The sequence below is a fragment of the Microchirus variegatus genome (assembly GCF_963457635.1).
Source record: "Microchirus variegatus genome assembly, chromosome: 6".
NCBI lineage: Eukaryota > Metazoa > Chordata > Actinopteri > Pleuronectiformes > Soleidae > Microchirus > Microchirus variegatus.
Genome location: NC_139807.1, coordinates 12393259 through 12407759, shown reverse-complemented (window position 1 = coordinate 12407759; position 14501 = coordinate 12393259). Strand labels below are relative to the sequence as shown.

Here is a 14501-nt window from a genome sequence, read left to right as displayed (position 1 = left end):
ACATTTAGAACAGCTGCATCGAGACATACAGAGGAGGTAGAGGAAAAATGTTGCTTTCTATGCTTCGAACAAGGAGGTTAGACAGTGGTGTGAAAGACTGTAAGCAGTTCACATACACACACACTCTATTGGAGGACATGATCCCTTTTGAGCAACAAAATAGGTCATATTTTAATCTGTGTGTGAAGTTCTGTATACTAGACTCCAAGCCTGATTCTCTGTTGAACACTGTTGCCCATAGCAACAAGCTGGGAGATCCACCTCTCAGAGCACACTGGTTTCCACAGACTAGCATGCACTGAGCTATCTTAGCAACAGCAGCAGAAGAGGATGAAGGAAGGGGGGCTATAGAGCAGCATAGGGGGGAGGGGAAGTGGCTTTTGTGTATCTCATCTATCTGAGATTTTATGGAAATTGGTTAATATAGATAGAAACACGTGGATTATCAACAACACCAACAAACAAGCCCCCTGCATAAACGAGGGGGGAATGGTATAGGAGGAATATTGAAGGCAGAAAAAATAACTGGGTCAACCTCAGATTTCTGACATGGAAAATGTCTGTTAGGCAAATAGGCATTTGAAACTGTCATTAAATTTCCCTTTGTTTGAATCGGATTGGTTATTTTGACCCGCTGAACATCATGTGAAACAGACCACAGCAGTAAACCATTGTGGAGTCTGACTGTAGGGTGGGGAAAAAAAAATCAATGCAGATTCAGTCTAAGGCAGCAGCAGCTAGGCTTCATTAAGTGGGGAATAAACACACTGTCATTGCTGCTCCATGATCCAGTTTCATTCAGTGTCAGTGCAAGAACTTCCCCTTTTCGTGCAATGTACGTGTATGAATATTTTATGTGGCCATGTTTGTGTGAGAGACGGAAAGACAGGAAATGTGCGAGGCATCATACATGTTGCTGTTCAGCTGCAGTGCTGAAGTGAGCTGTGCCTGGATAGCAGATGCCCAAGAGAAGAAAATGAATATTGATGTGAATCACATAAAAATGCAGGGTGATGTCAACGGATCAGAAACACAAATCTCCCTTTACACTAAGATACAGGCTGTACTGTATGTCTCTTACTGAACTAGAAGCACTTGTTTTGCTTTATATGTTTTTGGATCGATGGAACATTAGAAGAGAATTGATTTGTCATTAAGAATTACACAAAAATAACACTGTTTGTCTGTATTATTGATGCAAACCTAATTTCAAACTATACTGTACGTACGTTGTACTTCATATTCGTAGCCATAAGCAATATTATTATGAACAACAAACTGCAATCGGAACACAGTATTATTTTCCCCTCTGTCTGCTCTCTCTGGAGGTGTGGCTGCTTGGTCGAGTGGCACTGTCGGTGTGCTTGACTGGCTTAGAAGATCTGTGCAACTGCATTTGCATGCTAAGTGTCTGCACTGAAATTATTCACAGAGCAATGGTCCTTACATTCCGTGAGTCTGTGTATGTTGTCTTTGTTAAATGAATGCAAGCAACTGGCTCATTAAACCATATTTGGTGTAGGGTGGAGCGAGAGTGAGAGAATGGGCAAAATGTCAGGCAGAGGAGAAAGAGCTGCAGCAGCAGCAGAGTAAGTGTTGTATGCAGTGTTACTTGTACAGCTCGAAATAATGTGCCTAGTTTATGTGGCTGAATCTCCTTAAAAAGCTGATATTCCATCTTTGACCTCGTCTCCTCAGGATATAATCAAATTAAATATGTTGTTGTTGTTTTTTTTTTAATGGTGCCTAATCACAACACACATGATCTCAAGGCACAGACTTTACAATATCAGACAAAGATAAACCCAGTGTTTCACGCAATGAGCTATGCAGGTCAGTGCGTGCGGCTTGTTCATCCATGACCACTTAATTTCCAGAGCAAATAATAATAATAATAATAATAAATTGTTTGTTTTGAAGCTGGGTTTGATTTTTTTTTTTTTTTTCTGAAGTACCATGATGTTTGTTTTTAGTGACATTGATAGTAAGCTCTTAAATCAGAACCTGATCAAAGCCTGTTAAGTTGATTACGCGGGTTTCAGGTATTGTCACAGTTTGATTTTACATTGTGTGTATATTAGACTCTCTATTCCATATCAATGTTTCTTTAATATCCTAATACAGCTATATACATATATATATGCATGGTAGTACAAAGAAATATCCAGCATGTGTCATTGCAAAATATAAAACATCAAATTTAGGGGATGTGTTGGGTTTTGTTTGAACGCTATGACTGTAAAGCTTTAAGATGCCACTATGTGCAGTACAGTCTGTTCTGTTCTGCCTCTGCTGTTTCCCAGAGTGGCATGCGCTCCCTGCTCTGTTTTTGCAGCTTCCCCTCCCCCCATCCACTCTTGGCCTCCTTTTCCCGCTTTTATGCGTCTGCCCTTCGTTTCGTCTTTCACATGCCACGCTTTTCTGTCTCCCTACCGTTTCTCGTCTTCCTTTTTGCCGTCTGTCCCCTCTCTCTTTATGCCACATGTTCTTTATCCCTGTGTTGTTATGTCTCATGCCTGTAGGGCTGTGGCTGCGGATGCTGCATTTGGTGTTGTGTGTCAGTAGGGCACACTCTCTCTAATTGCTCAAGCTTTGTTGGAGGATGACACTACGCACACTGAGGTCAGCAATAGTGATGCTAATCTAATTCACACACACACACTGACCGGTGCAGCAAAAACAGTGACCATCTTTAGGTTCACACTTTACGCACACATGCTGGTGCTCGTCGACACGTGCATCTGCACAATGCACATATTCAGTCAAAACAACCTTATTGCAATACCATGGACGAGAGAAATACATATTCAATGTGAGCAAATTATGCCAATCACAGCAAATTGGGTTAGTATTTAAATATATATATATCTACTATATAACTATTATATATACTATATAATAACAATGTAAATGCTGTATCATAGGCCACATTACTTAATATGCTATACATTTCATTGATGAATTGATAGGTATTCTTTTATCATTCCATCAATGCCCTTTCCTACTGGTGTGCTCTACCCCTCTCTCCGTGTGTGAGAGCTATAGAGAAAGAGTTTGTGTGTGTGAGAGAGAGCTTTCTTGTTTACATATTATGTATGATCCATCTGATTATCATCGATTTAAAGTCACTTATCACAATTTCTGCACTGATCACTCATAAATAACTGATGAGCGAGCAGAATGTAATGTCATGTCAGTAACATTTAACTCTTTCAGCGCTGTATGCTAAAGGAGAGAAGGTAAACACAGAGCAGCTCAGCACTGGGTTAGGCCCTGCAGTGCAACAACACCCTCAGACTTGCACAATGATAATCAAATGTGTATCTCATACATGTGTATGTGTATGTGCATGTGTGTTTTGGTCACCTGGTAACAACATTATGAGAGATCAATTCAGACGATACTTCTCTGCTGTTAAGCATTTTCACTAGTAATCTGTGAAACAGAATTACAGAGTTGTTTGTCAGTCAGAATGTGTAGTGTGGGTGTGTAACTGAATGTTGGATGGGGATGCACTTTGGCATCTTTGGATGTTAACTATTACACTGAGATTGTGTCTGTTATTGGTGATGGATGCTTGTGCTTTAATTAGGTTCAGTGTGTGTGTGTGTGTGTCAGCACCTTCACTCTGCAGAATATTCAGGTGACTTTGGGTTTGGTGAACCATGAGGGTATTGTTGTGGATCTCAGCAAACACAGGCACTGCTGCAGTGCATCACAAAGCGTCATTTGTCAATAAAGGGTTTTCACTTTATCTCTGTTCACTGCTACACTTTGAACATGGAGAACATGCAGAGAAGGGATTATAAATAAGTGAATGTCCCTTATCTGTGTTGAGTTAGACTATACCTGTCACATATGCAATGTTTTTATTTTCTGGTGCAATTGTAACAGGGTCCTACACAAATTTGCTTGAATATTGATGATCATTATTTTCTATTATGTGTGATTGTGGTTATTTGTAATACTTGCAATACAAGCAGAATATACAGGATACATGTGCTGAGACTTTTTCCAACGCTTATTTCGCCGTTCCCGTTTGCCCTAAAAATGGCCACGAAAAGTGAAAAAGCACTGCACACTGAAATTACCTTTATTTTATTCATGAGTTAACCATGTCTTTTGCTTGTGGCTTCCTGAGCTGACCTAAATAACAGATCTGATATGGCCAATCACAAAGTCACCTGGTTGGAAACGTATAACAAACATCAGCATTAATGCTTCAGAATAAGTTCAAAAAACATCACACAATATTAGAAATATTGTGTTGGAGTAATGTTTGGAACACTTATGTGATGGTTAGTGTAAATAGCTGTCCAATTAAGCTGCATGAACCTGATCAAGCCACAGATGAAATGCAGTGTTCACTTGTGAATAAAACATTTCAGTCAGTGTGTGGTGGCGTTTACACACATTTGATTTGTTTGACTTATATTTGTATTCTTGTGACTGGTTTTGTCTGAGCACATCTGACCCTTTTCTGCTCTCCTCCACTCAGTTATATAAGCCCTCAGTTTCATTCCATCTCAGTTCATTGACTCATGGTTGTGTGGATGAGTCCTATTGGTCCGGACCTTGCTACTCTACTTTTAGAATCACTCCACTGCAGCTTAATCTCGAGGCACTGGGGCATCTCTCCCGGGTGTTATAGCTGGGTGAACTTTCATATGCATTAACATTTCACAAATGAAAACTCTTCGCACGCATTATCTTCATGTGTCACTTTGATTCTCTGGTGGCTGAGATGAGCTGAGCTCAGGGTGCTGCATCATGATGACGTATACTCTCTGGCTTTATTTTAATGAAATGACATAGCAATTTGATAATAATGCAATGACAGTGTTTAACTTGTAGGTTTTCAAACTATAGAAACTGCAACTATCTGTCTGTAATAAGCACAGGTGGCTATGTTAAGTACAACTATCTTTAATTAACAGGGATAGGAACAGATGTAGGTCTGCACTGTTCTTGTTTGTCATCAGTGCTCAAATAGCCACAACATCTGCTTCTGCACTGAGGGCAACGCTGCATGCCAAGAGGATTGAACTGACTGCAGGGGTCAGCGCCAGGCTGTGTGCAAACCAGACAGCCATCAAGTAGATACTTGATTGAATGAGTCCCTCCCCCGTTGAGGCTGGTAAACTATACTGAGATCTAGAGATGGGGTTAGGAGGATGTGGTTGTGATCTCTGATTGGCACAGTATATACAGCGTAGCAAGAGTCCCACAGTCAGTTTACCCACTGGATGTAGCTTCGGTAAGAGGATTGACTTCTTAACGGTATCTTTACACTGCTCGCTGTCGTGCCGAGGGAGTAGACGGTCACACACTCGGTGACATATGCTCGTCTGTTACCATATGTTGTATTTATTTCTGACGATTAGATGTTTGCTGTTGGACGGATCCAGTCTGTCAATGCACGTCTCCTCGTCGCCCTGTGGCCAAATGACCCACTAAAGATCTTGATCTCAATGGGTATTTTATCTGGTTAAATAAAGCTTAAATTAAATGAAATAAAAATAAAAATGAATATCTCGATAGATAATTTCATCAACCGGTTTATGCTATAGCAAGCATAGTGTTGTTATTTTTGAATATTCCCTACTCTAAATTTACAGTTATACAATGGATTATTCAAACTTTTTTTGAATAATTTATTTAGATTACATAGATTAGGAATAATAATAATAACTAGTCTATTTCCTGTGACCTGTTCATAGGTTGATACATAATACTCAGTCTGTTTGGCTTCCACTCAGAATTGAAATACTTCAATACATAACTTTCTATTCATGCATCCCTCTTATTTCCAGAAATCCCATTGAATGATCTGCACAGATTAAGGCTGAATCCCAATTCCACCCCTCAAGTTTGTTTTGAATTACTAGCTAGTCGTAGCCGATGCTATCCCGGCGTTCCTTTCGTAAGTGGTTAGCTAGCTGCTATCGCTATTTTTTTTAACATCAACAAATTGTGCCGTAGTGCACAGTTACGTCGTCAGGACAGAACAGGAGATTCTGTCCCCGCTCTCCTCCGCTCTGTCTGCGAGCAGCTTTCTCCCTCTGCACCGTGTGTGTGTGTGTGTGTGTGTGTGTGTGTGTGTGTGTGTGTGTGTGTGTGTGGCTATGGTAATGCAGCGGGTCTGCAGTCGCTGTAACTGTGTGTGTGAACACTCCTCACAGCGTCGCCGCCGATGTCGTTGGTTAGCAGCTGACAGTCGTAAAAACAGAAAAATAGCCCAGGCAACAGACATTACTTGTGAGGACGAGCATTTTTGGATTGTTACATCAACAAGCATCGCATCGGCTTGTTGATGTAGCAGTCGACGTGATGACGTAATGGAGGTGTGTCTCATTTCTTAGGGGAACGTTCGTACCCCTCGCTCCCTCAACTCTGTTTTGAGGGCCAAGGGGAACTCCGACAAAGGGGAAGGGGGAGGGCTAAGGGGTGGAATTGGGATTCAGCCTTATATCATGTGTGTGATCACATGACAGAGAGAGGTTTTGTTTTTTGTTTTTTTATTTATTTATTTATTTATTTATTTATTTATTTATGTTTTAATCACTGAACTGAATCAAATCACTGAAATCTACAGCCTGAAACTTCCTTACCTAGTATCTTCTTATTTTTGAAACAATCTCTCTTTGGACATCTGGTTATCTTTTTTCAGTGATGAACCTAGTGAGCTGTTCTGTACAGGGGAAAGTGAGTCATTCCATCCCACAGGAAGCGATTCATTTCGCAACACGATTCATTTCGCAACACAAAATAAAAAAGGGGTGTTTTTGGTTGATGCTACGATTGTATCACATCATATAGCGTGAGCTCGTGTGATGCCCTGTAACTACACACTTGTGTGTGTGGTGACAGGTGTGCTCATTGTTAAACGGTCTTCCCCACCATTTTTTATCAACTGGGTGCAGAGTATGGACAAAAATAGTATACAAGCATAAAAATGAAAATAATACAATGAAACATGGGTGTGAAAGATGAACGTTCATGCTGTAAGTCTGACTCACATCACACTCTCTCCTCCCACAGACACACACTCACTCTCTCTCTCTCTCGCCTCCTCTTCCCGTCTTTGTTCTCGCCATCGCTCCCCTACATTACCACAGCATTGTGTTTTTCCTCTCATCTTCATCATTGTATAGCTTTATTTTCCTTTGCTTTTATTTTCATATTCGTGTATATTCGCCATTCTCGTGATTTAACATGTATTTCTCTGATTTTCATCATTCCTCTTCCTCTCGCCGTTGCTCTCATGTACGCCCCCTCCTGTTTCTGTATGGAAGTGCAAGTTGGTAGAAAATGGCTGAAACCTTTTGGAGGCTGGGTGACTCCCTCCCTTGTTCTTATCAACTTCTCTTTTTTTGTGACTGTTATTCATAGTTTTTTGCTGCATGCTGTTGCATAGCTTAGCATTTGTCTTGAACATGTAAGCAGAGCTTTATGTGTCACAGGCACAGCAGCTTTATCGGAGCTGTGAAACACGATGAAACATTAGCTCGTCTCTCCACAGCCTCAGTCCTCCAGAGAAAAACAAACAATATGAACCCATTATCTTTTACTGTTTGTCTATATCACATTTAATATTAATATTTTACTACAGCATGGGAAGGAAGAGGCATGTTTTTGTATATAAAAGCTTTTAAATTGTCTTACAGATGTGTTGCCAGGTTTTCACACTTCCATGTTCCAAATTTTGAAACAAACGAGCTGCAGTATTACTTAAAAATATTGGAAATTAGGAATTAGGAACAACTAGCACCTCACATAATGCTACACATCGTTTTGATATGGATGTCTGGGTTTCCCGAGGCTTGGGCAGTAATAGTAATAATAATAATTTTTGATACATGAACAAAACAGCTATTATTTCAATGTGTTAGAACATGTGGTCGCCCTAACAACTGCTGAGTGCACATACAAAGATTAAGGGGCTGGGACTGTGTGTGGTCCGTCTTTACAAGTAGTGACATTTTTGCTGAGTTTAACAGATTACACTGGACACCACGAGAGACTGTTTCAGTCATTTTGTGTGCACCTGCATAAGAAAACATTAGAATGATTGTGATCTATAACGATACATTAACACATTATGTGTGCTTTACTTTTGGAACTAATATACTATTTAAAAAAATATATATATTTTTATAATAATAATAATACACTGGGTTAATTGTTTTTGAAAAACTTCACTTTTAATGCATCATAAATTTTATGTATCATAAAATTCAGTATGACCTACATATTATAGTGTAACGCTTTGCTCTGCCTGATTGTTTAGAAATTAGCAGATGATTAATTGACTCAAAAACTCAATAATCCGGAGTAGTTACTGAGATAATCTAAGCATCACATTACAGATAATCAAGTAAAACTCTGCTTAATAGGGGGAGCCAGGAGAGCTATAAGAAAGGGAGCTGCCCTCATATTTGAGGGAAAGAGTGTTTGCCGTTACATTGAAGGTGACAATGAGAGGGAGGTAGTGACATCAAATTAAGTATTGCTTGTATTCAGATCCTTTTGTATATACGTTTGTATAGTCTTGTTGGGATTTGGGTTTTTGCACTTGGAGCGATGACTTTGTCATCACTGTAAATCTGAATACACCATTGTGATCGTTTGACTGGAAGGAGAGAGAAAACGTTACACAGAAGAAGTAGAACAAGGACTTTGGTCTACTTATTTACAGACTACTGCAAATTAGGTCTTTATGGTAGACTGGTGTGTAACTGTTCCCTAAGCTTCCATTTACTCCCTGCAGTTTGTCTTAATCCTCATTTTGCTTCATCCTTTAACTGATAGGTGGTGTAGAAAGTTGTGCCAATGGCAAGATACATCAATAATGATTTTAAAAAAGAGCAATAGACAGAAACACTAAAACTAGATTATACAAATACTGTAAACACTGTTAATCTTACTTTGTTGTGAAACCTAAACATTATAGGTCCATGCAATGTATGTAGTGAAATACTTGTTGCACCAACCTCAAATAACACAATGTTCCTTCGAGCGAGTTTCAATAGGAAATGTCTGCCAAAACATTGTTTTAATTACTGCTGCCGGTGCTCCTAGCTCTCCTGGATTAAGGCTTGTCTAAAGTGACAGTTCTACTGTGGTGCTCCCCTAATGCGATTAGGTGGAATCATCTCATTGGTGCCGTGAAGTCAGCAGCACGGAATTAAGATGTCATTCTCTGTTTAAATTGCACACATTAATGCCAATTTTTATTTGTATGTCTACTGTGTAAAAAGTATATTGTTGTTTGTTTTGTGAAGTCATAGAAAAAACCCATAAACCTCTACTTTTTTAAAGTTTCAAATCTGGGGCAAGTTCAGAGTGACATACTCTCCCTCTGGTAGCAGTGACAGGTTGCAGGTTTGTAGTGTTGTTGAACTGCAATTAAATGATGCCACGAAGCCAGAAATGCAGCCGTAAAAAGATCATTAAGATTAAGTAACATCTCTAATAAACCGGCAACCCCTAATAAACTGGCAGACCACACTCATACACGCTTAAATGCATGTTGCAGTATGCTGATCATTCTGATCATTCTCAGCACAGAATAAGAAGCGTCTGCTGCTGCACATGCTAGGGTGACGTCTGTGCAGCTGTTTAAGTTTTAATGCTGACAAGAGTGCTGAACGGTGTTCACTATTTACAGAGAGCGAAAGCAACGGAGCACAAGCTTAAATGATTGGTAGGGAAGAAATTATTTTAGAAATGTAGTTATATTTGTTTTCTGTGGAAAGTGGAGCAGCCTTACCAAGCATTTTTAGCCATTTCCAACATCTGACTCTCTGCTCACTCTCTCTTCTCTATTATTCAGACCTTTTTTTTCTTTTTCTTTTTTTGAAAGAAATGGGCCAGGCCCTGTGCAGCAGGGCTGCACCTGTAATGCATTTCCCATGCAGCTCTGCCTGCTGCATGCCTAATCAGAAAATAAAAATAGGCACTGAAAAAAACAAAGGAGCAGTTGTAGTTGCTGGTATGCATTGGACCTTGTAAAATTATATAAATTACAATAGTCAGTAGAACACTATTCAAAGTGTCTTGCAGATTAAATAGAACTCAGTTGCGGGTGATGGAATCATATTCCCATCTTGTTTGAGATACTTATCAGCATGAATAGGGATGTGCAGGTATTGAGAGATACATCCACATCTCCCTTCACATCTGGGAGAGTTGACATTTTCATTTCCGCAAACAGAGACGATGTGTGAGACACTCGGGCTGCAAGTGCATCTCTGCCACTGATACAATTTCTCCAATGTGTGAGTGTGCTAATCTAATATGAAGCTTTATAGCTTCCCTTGCCTGCATGTGAGACTGCCTGTGCATGTGGAAACTGCCATGGAGAACAAAAGAAAAGGGGGAAAAAGCTCCCCCTTGTGGCAAAAAATGGAACGTACTCGCCACTTATTTGGGCAGTATGTGTGCCTGTGTGTCAATAAATGCATTTATTTAGCATGTTGCAACTGTGTGTGTGATATCCACGGGTATCGTTATCGAGGTTGTCTGTCAGTATTGATCTGGAGATAGTGGGTCCCGCCACATATTCCATTCTGTCTGAGTTAAGCCAAACACAGTCCATGTCCTCTCTCACAGGGTTTCATTTGATTGACAAATCTGGGTTATCCATGCCCGACTGTGACGCAAGATTTATTTTTAATACCACAAAAAAAAAATGATTTAAGCTGTTTTTGTGACTGAGAGAGGAAATGAGAGACACAGATGGGAGCACATTTTTCCTTCATTATGCATGCTATTGTCTAAATAGATTAATATGCTCAATCGGAAAAATAGGTGCATGTTACATAGTAAGCCATATTTTTGAGTTATTTTGTAGGATTGTAAAAAGGGGAAAGTGAATGTCTGTCCTTGGCATATGTACCGTCGTGTACTCGCCAAGAAGGGTGTGGAGGACAGAAGCGCAGAGAGCGGTAGTAACGGGGGCTGCATCTGCGTCACCATGGATACAGGAAGGCAGAAAGTGAATCAATTACGGGTGCTCCCTATGAAATCAGAGATCTATCAGACGCTGCCTTTGTCGCTAGGCTCAACGTTGAGCCAATCCCAGTGTTGCTTACAGTCACATTGATTCTCGCTGACCAATCATAGTTTGTGCAACTTTGGGTGTAAAATACATCCTGTAAATCTATTTAATGGCAGTTTTTAGTCGTTTGTAAAAGTGCACCATTACTCTGGCCTCTCAGAACCTGTTGGCTGAGATACATTTTAAAATACTTGGAGACACGCATGACATGCTCTCTGCCCCATGACATACATGTGTGAAATACAGACACACAATGTTTCTCTTTGTTTAACTGCCCCACCCTCTATGACAGACACACACACACACAATTAGAATCAATCACACAGACCTTGATCATTCTTTTGTGCATTGCAGTTAATGCTGTGCAGATGCTTATCTTTTACTACTGTAAATTATTTGTTGCAGCATAAATGAGAATATACTCTTTCTCCTAATATATATTACTTGTGAAATTGTATTCATGTACTTATACTTAAAGGAAACAATGGCTTCACAGTATACGTTAGCAGTATTGTAGAAATGTACTTATTCACACTGTCCTGTCTCCCAGTAATGTCTCATAACAACTGAATAGTACAATCACACCGACAACAACAACATGCTCATGCCTGTTGTTTTGGAGGCAAGTAACTAATATTTGGGCATTGAGCCATTACTTTCAAAATGAGTGGCATGGGGAAGTATGCCTCTGTCTCAGGAGCATGTGTGTTTGGGCATTCTCCATATTGCCGTGTCCCGCTTTTCATCTTGTTCCGGCACATGTTTCCATGGACCTGCCCCTGTCCAACTTCATCCAGAAAGTCCCCCACATATTTCTCTATTTCCCTCCCTCTACTCATATACTGTGCGCTCATAAAGGTGATAGATCATATATATGTGCAACTCTTCAGGGTTTTGTATGTGACTGTTGTCATCTCAGTGTCAAAGAGTAGATATATTCTTGTTTTGAAATTCATATCAGGAACAAGCAAGTACATTGTCTGATTTCCCTTCGTCTTTTGTCTTGTCCTATTCCGCAATGTCTCATCTCAGTGTTCTGTGAATACATTTGTGTCATTGTCTCCATAAATCTCTCTAAATTCAGAAAATCTAAGACACTGCGTTTGGGTGTGGTTCTCGGGAGTCACGCTGTGACTAGAAAAGACAAATACTTTTTGAGACAGATCACAGCTTTCACCAGTGAATTACCAGACAATGTAAACAGGTGAATAAGGTTTAGCAGCTGCTCAGCACACAAACATGAACTGTAATCTGTAATAATTAACATTAGACTAAAAGGGAACAATGTAAAACATAAAAAGGGAAACATAAGGAATAGGTTGCCCTCTTGTGTCTTGATGAGCTCTACTCCCCACAAAAAGAAAAAAAAAAACAGCACAGTGACGCCAGTACCTCGTCACATGATGCAAGATGTGGAGTGCAGACTGCAGAAGTGGGGGTGGTCTCCAGAGTCTTGGCCCAGAGAAGGAACAGTGGGTTGGGCAAACGCAAAGGTCACACGTCCTGCGTGGCTGTGGGGGTGGTAAGAGAAGCAGGAGCTGGCGTTAAAGTGGATGTGACATCATGAATATGGTGCAGCAGTGCTACATTATCAATGCATGAGCAGCTGAGCTGCAGCCCCGGACAACCGGGCATATGTAGGAGTGTGTGAGATTTGCTCGGAAAGATAAAGAGCAGAATGAAACAGGACAGCAGCTCAAAAGTGTATTGACTGTCATCCCTTTTTAATATATAAATATAATATATATATATACAAAATAAACCCATCATATGGTGTGTTGTTGCTATGGAGACAAGAGAGCTGTGCAGAAGGAGAGAGGAAAGGGGGGAGGATCTCGCCTTGGAGCATGTTCAGATTGCACCCTTCCCCCCATCTACTCACACACTAATGAGAAGTACAGTACACATCCTTGCTGCACACACAAAGTCACACACACCTAGTGTCTACGCAAAGGACTTGCATGAAATCATTAGTGCACAGGATATTTGGTGGCAGCAAAAGCCCTTTAATAATGCAGCAAACACACCTCAAAAACTGCTGTGGACTGCTTCCGCCTATGACCCACCCACCTCCCCCACCCCCATCTATACCACTCACACTCCCTGCTGTTGGTGCACTGTACCATTTCTCCTTCAACTTCATCACGTGATAGGTAAACCACAGACACAGAGGCATGTTAACTGGCACATAGAGTACTTTGTGTATTTAACCACGGAATTTATTATTCACAGCTCCCTGTGAACAGGCAGAAAATACTGTGTTTTTTGTCTTAACCACCCACTTATTCACTATTAATTATTCAACAAAACCAATGATTTTATCCTCAGGAAAAGTGATTTTCATCAATGCACACAGAGTTAAATACTGAAGTGCATGCATATACAAGGATTTATCAATCAAGGCAGCACATGTGTGAATCTGTATCCACGCTATTGCTAATGATGAGCTACCATCTGCATTAATGTATACAGTGCTATTAATAGACTGATTGACTTCTCTGCAGGTGCTTTCTAGAGGAGCTGTATCTGACAATTATCTGTATGGTCAGTTGTTTTCCATTCGGTTGGGTTTGGTATACTATGGTCTCTGATACCATTCCTCTACTGTATACAGTGTACAATTTAATAATGGGTTGTCATGTAAACATTGCTTTTTTTTAATGATTTCTTTCTTTCATAAAATGGTGTAAGGGTTGGCACAGGGGTTATAAGACTTAAATTATTTAGCCTAGATGAAAAGGTCACAGTGTCAGCAGGTCACAATGCAGAGCTGATGCATTTCACAGGATGAACTCTCAATACAGTGCTGAGTTAACTGTAGCTCTGTGGTCCTTGTGGGATTTTATTAGAAAGATAATCCAGGATAAAGTCATGTAAGGTCCCTCCATCATAGACCGTGGCCTACAAATGAATCACTGAATTGCATCATGTGCTGTCTGGGTCTGATGGACCAGGCAATGTGATTTTCTTGGCTTCTATGTAAATAAACTACATTTGCATGACAACCATTGTTTTCCATACTATGGCATGGACTGTGTGGTAATTACAGAAACGTATTAGGACATCCTTTTTGTGCTATTATTGTTATTGCATTTTGGGTTTAACAGATGACAGCTCAGGGTGTGATGATTATTAATATTTTCACATCAAATCAATATATATATGCAGAATGGAAATAGGGCAGGAGCTCCTGAACCCAGGGCTTAATCCTGGGATTATAATTGAGGGAATGTACTGTTCATAAGCTCAATACTACAGTCTGTGGGAATGTGGAAAATCACAAAAATGCACCACAATACCCAGATGTTCATGTGGTGTTCATGCATGCAGCATTTTTTTTCCAATTAAAAATATGAATAAACCTCAAGGCTCAATGACGGTCAAAGACAGAGTTATGTGGGTAGGGTGATTACAGAGCAACATGTGATATTCAGAGTAT

At 40.1% G+C, this 14501-nt stretch overlaps 1 protein-coding gene across 1 annotated transcript in view; it reads left to right on the top strand.

Annotated features, from left to right (window-relative positions):
- Positions 1-14501, top strand: part of pcdh2aa1 (protocadherin 2 alpha a 1) — a gene marked incomplete at its 5' end in the record, with an annotated part of 170015 nt that overhangs the window by 65643 nt on the left and 89871 nt on the right. The gene's annotated exons all lie outside the window — the stretch shown is intronic.